Genomic DNA, 4,986 nt, shown 5'->3' with positions numbered 1-4,986 from the left:
TTCCTAAGGATGCCAATCATTCTGAAATTTAAAAGATACAGGGAGATGCCAAAACTGTTCAGAAACAAAAAGCTACAAGCCCCGCTCATCTAATAAGAATCTGAGCTTCAATTAAAACTCTAAAATATATATTACTTCTTAATTTCTGTTAGAACCTATTTTATTCATCTAGTTGCTTGAGGACAAGCAACAGTTTAAGTTTGGTGTTGTGATGAGCGGATATTTTGTACGCTTTTTGGGGGTAATTTCATGTAGATTTTAGCATGTTTTAATTAGTTTTTAGTTAAATAATATTAGTTTTTAGGCAAAAATCATATTTCTGGACTTTACTATGAGTGTGTGTATTTTTCTGTGATTTCAGGTATTTTCTGGCTGAAATTGAGGGAGTTGAGCAAAAATCTGACTTAGGCTGAAAAAGGACTGCTGATGCTGTTGGATCCTGACCTCCCTGCACTCGAAATGGATTTTCTGGAGCTACAGGAGTCCAATTGGCGCGATCTCAACGGCGTTGGAAAGTAGACATCCAGGACTTTCCAGCAATATATAATAGTCCATACTTTGCGCAAGGATAGACGACGTAACTTGGCGTTGAACGCCAAGTACATGCTGCTGTCTGGAGTTAAACGCCAGAAAAACGTCATGATCCGGAGTTGAACGCCCAAAACACGTCAAAACCTGGAGTTTGACGCCAAGAAAGGCCTCCACACGTGGAAAGCATTAGTCTCAGTCCCAGCACACACCAAGTGGGCCCCAGAAGTGGATTTCTGCACCAATTATCTTAGTTTACTCATTTTTCTGTAAACCTAGGTCACTAGTTTACTATTTAAACAACTTTTACAGACTTATCATGTACCTCATGACATTTTCAGATCTGAATTACATACTTTTGACGGCATGAGTCTCTAAACTCCATTGTTGGGGGTGAGGAGCTCTGCAGCGTCTCGATGATTTAATACAATTCCTTTGTTTTCCATTCAAACACGCTTGTTCTTATCTAAGATGTTTATTCGCGCCTAACTGTGGAGAAGGTGATGATCCGTGACACTCATCACCTTCCTCAACCCATGAACGTGTGCCTGACAACCACTTCCGTTCTACATCAGATTGAATGAATATCTCTTAGATTCCCCAACAGAATCTTCGTGGTATAAGCCAGATTGATGGCAGCATTCATGAGAATCCGGAAAGTCTAAACCTTGTCTGTGGTATTTCGAGTAGGATTCCGGGATTGAATGACTGTGACGTGCTTCAAACTTTAACCTGCTGGGCGTTAGTGACAAACGCAAAAGAGGGATTCTATTCCAGTAGGAGCGGGAACCAACCGGTGATTGGCCGTACTGTGACAGAGTGCGTGCATTAGCTTTCACTGCGAGGATGGGAAGTAGCCACTGACAACGGTGACACCCTACAAAGAGCTTGCCATGGAAGGAACCTGCGTGTGAGAAGAGGATTTCAAGGAAGAGTTGAAGTCAGAGGACAAAGCATCTCCAAAACTCCAACATATTCTCCATTACTGCACAACAAGTAACGCTAGTATTCTTTATTATTCCAATATATTCCATAATCCTTTATAAACAAGTAACTCTATTGTTCAAGTAATCCAAACAATTTTCTTTCACATCCTGACTAAGATTAATGAAATAACATTGATTGCTTCAAACCAATAATCTCTGTGGATTCGACCCTTACTCACGTAAGGTATTACTTGGACGACCCAGTACACTTGCTGGTCAGTTGAACGAAGTTGATCTTGGACCATATTCTATTATCATATTCTATAAAGAGATACAATTTCGTCCACCATCGGGGATCACCTTCTTCAAGGCCACAACTTCATAGAAGTGGTCTTGATGCACCCTTGAGATGAATCTCTCCATCTCCCATGACTCGGAGGTGGAAGCTTTTGCCTTCCCTTTCCTCTTTCTAGAGGTTTCTCCGGCATTGGATGCCATAAATGGTTATGGGAAAATGAAAAGCAACGCTTTTACCACACCAAACTTAAAAGGTTTGCTCGTCCTCGAGCAAAAGAAGAAAGAATAGAGGAGAAGAAGAAGAAATGAGGAAGAAGGGAATAGCTTTGTGTTCGGCCAAAGAGGGGGAGAAGTGGTGTTTAGGTTGTGTGAAAATGAAGGGGTGAAGAAGGGTTTATATAGGAGAGGGGGGCTCATGGTTCGGTCATGTATGAGTGGGTTTGGGAGGGAAAGTGGTTTGAATTTGAAGGGTGAGGTAGGTGGGGTTTTGTGAAGGATGGATGTGAGTGGTGAAGAGAAGATGGGATTTGATAGGTGAAGGGTTTTTGGGGAAGAGGTATTGAGGTGATTAGTGAATGGGTGAAGAAGAGAGAGAGTGGTGGGGTTGGTGGGGATCCTGTGGGGTCCACAGATCCTGAGGTGTCAAGGAAAAGTCATCCCTGCACCAAATGACATGCAAAAATGCGTTTTGAGCCAATTCTGGCGTTAAACGCCGGGCTGGTGCCCATTTCTGGCGTTTAACGCCAGGTTCTTGCCCTTTTCTGGCGTTTAACGCCAGTCTGGTGCCCTTTTCTGGCGTTAAACGCCCAGAATGGTGCCAGACTGGGCGTTAAACGCCCATCTGCTAGCCTTACTGGCGTTTAAACGCCAGTAGGTTCTTCCTCCAGGGTGTGCTATTTTTCTTCCTGTTTTTCATTTTGTTTTTGCTTTTTCAATTGATTTTGTGACTTCTCATGATCATCAACCTACAGAAAACATAAAATAACAAAGGAAAATATATAAAATATAACATTGGGTTGCCTCCCAACAAGCGCTTCTTTAATGTCAGTAGCTTGACAGTGGGCTCTCATGGAGCCTCACAGATACTCAGAGCAATGTTGGAACCTCCCAACACCAAACTTAGAGTTTGAATGTGGGGGTTCAACACCAAACTTAGAGTTTGGTTGTGGCCTCCCAACACCAAACTTAGAGTTTGACTGTGGGGACTCTGCTTGACTCTGATTTGAGAGAAGCCCTTCATGCTTCCTCTCCATGGTGACAGAGGGATATCCTTGAGCCTTAAACACAAAGGATTCTTCATTCACTTGAATGATCAATTCTCCTCTATCAACATCAATCACAGCCTTTGGTGTGGCTAGGAAGGGTCTGCCAAGGATGATGGATTCATCCATGCACTTCCCAGTCTCTAGGACTATGAAATCAGCAGGGATGTAATGGTCTTCAATCTTCACCAAAACATCCTCTACAAGTCCATAAGCTTGTTTTCTTGAATTGTCTGCCATCTCTAGTGAGATTCTTGCAGCTTGCACCTCAAAGATCCCTAGCTTCTCCATTACAGAGAGAGGCATGAGGTTTACACTTGACCCTAAGTCACACAGAGCCTTCTTGAAGGTCATGGTGCCTATGGTACAAGGTATTGAAAACTTCCCAGGATCTTGTCTCTTTTGAGGTAATTTCTGCCTAGACAAGTCATCCAATTCTTTGGTGAGCAAAGGGGGTTCATCCTCCCAAGTCTCATTTCCAAATAACTTGTCATTTAGCTTCATGATTGCTCCAAGGTATTTAGCAACTTGCTCTTCAGTGCCATACTCATCCTCTTCAGAGGAAGAATACTCATCAGAGCTCATGAAAGGCAGAAGTAAGTCCAATGGAATCTCTATGGTCTCATTTTGAGCCTCAGATTCCCATGGTTCCTCATTGGGGAACTCATTGGAGGCCAGTGGACGTCCATTGAGGTCTTCCTCAGTGGCGTTCACTGCCTCTCCTTCCTCTCCAAATTCGGCCATGTTGATGGCCTTGCACTCTCCTTTTGGATTTTCTTCTGTATTGCTTGGGAGAGTACTAGGAGGGAGTTCAGTAATTTTCTTGCTCAGCTGTCCCATTTGTGCCTCCAAGTTTCTAATGGAGGACCTTGTTTCAGTCATGAAACTTTGAGTGATTTTGATTAGATCAGAGACCATGGTTGCTAAGTCAGAGTGGTTCTGCTTAGAATTCTCTGTCTGTTGCTGAGAAGATGATGGAAAAGGCTTGCTATTGCTAAACCTGTTTCTTCCACCATTATTATTGTTGAAACCTTGTTGAGGTCTCTGTTGATCCTTCCATGAGAGATTTGGATGATTTCTCCATGAAGAATTATAGGTGTTTCCATAGGGTTCTCCTAGGTAATTCACCTCTTCCATTGAAGGGTTCTCAGGATCATAAGCTTCTTCTTCAGATGAAGCATCCTTAGTACTGCTTGGCACATTTTGCATTCCAGACAGACTTTGAGAAATCATATTGACTTGCTGAGTCAATATTTTGTTCTAAGCCAATATGGCATTCAGAGTATCAATCTCAAGAACTCCTTTCTTCTAATTTGTCCCATTGTTCACAGGATTCCTTTCAGAAGTGTACATGAATTGGTTATTTGCAACCATTTCAATTAGTTCTTGAGCTTCTGTAGGCGTCTTCTTCAGATGAAGAGATCCTCCAGCAGAGCTATCCAAAGACATCTTGGACATTTCAGAGAGACCATCATAGAAAATACCTATGATGCTCCATTCAGAAAGCATGTCAGAAGGACATTTTCTGATCAATTGTTTGTATCTTTCCCAAGCTTCATAGAGGGATTCTCCATCCTTCTGTCTGAAGGTTTGGACTTTCACTCTAAGCTTACTCAATTTTTGAGGTGGAAAGAACTTTGCCAAGAAGGCATTGACTAGCTTTTCCCATGAGTCCAGGCTTTCTTTAGGTTGTGAGTCCAACCATGTCCTAGCTCTGTCTCTTACAGCAAAAGGGAATAGCATAAGTCTGTAGACCTCAGGGTCAACCCCATTAGTCTTGACAGTGTCACAGATTTGCAAGAATTCAGCTAAGAACTGATGAGGATCTTCCAATGGAAGTCCATGGAACTTGCAATTCTGTTGCATTAGAGAAACTAATTGAGGCTTAAGCTCAAAGTTGTTTGCTCCAATGGCAGGGATAGAGATGCTTCTCCCATAGAAGTCGGGAGTAGGTGCAGTAAATTCACCCAGCA

At 42.6% G+C, this 4,986-nt stretch overlaps 1 non-coding gene across 1 annotated transcript; it reads left to right on the top strand.

Moving 5' to 3' along the window:
• Positions 1-4,516: 4,516 nt before the first annotated feature.
• On the top strand, positions 4,517-4,624 carry LOC130943030 (small nucleolar RNA R71). The gene has a single exon (XR_009071568.1). It is a non-coding gene; the product is annotated as a small nucleolar RNA R71 (small nucleolar RNA).
• The last annotated feature ends 362 nt before the right edge of the window (positions 4,625-4,986 follow it).

Source organism: Arachis stenosperma, chromosome 7, assembly GCF_014773155.1.
Source record: "Arachis stenosperma cultivar V10309 chromosome 7, arast.V10309.gnm1.PFL2, whole genome shotgun sequence".
Classification (NCBI taxonomy): Eukaryota; Viridiplantae; Streptophyta; class Magnoliopsida; order Fabales; family Fabaceae; genus Arachis; species Arachis stenosperma.
The sequence above is the reverse complement of the archived record's forward strand: the minus strand, read 5'-3'. Positions and strand labels throughout refer to the sequence as shown.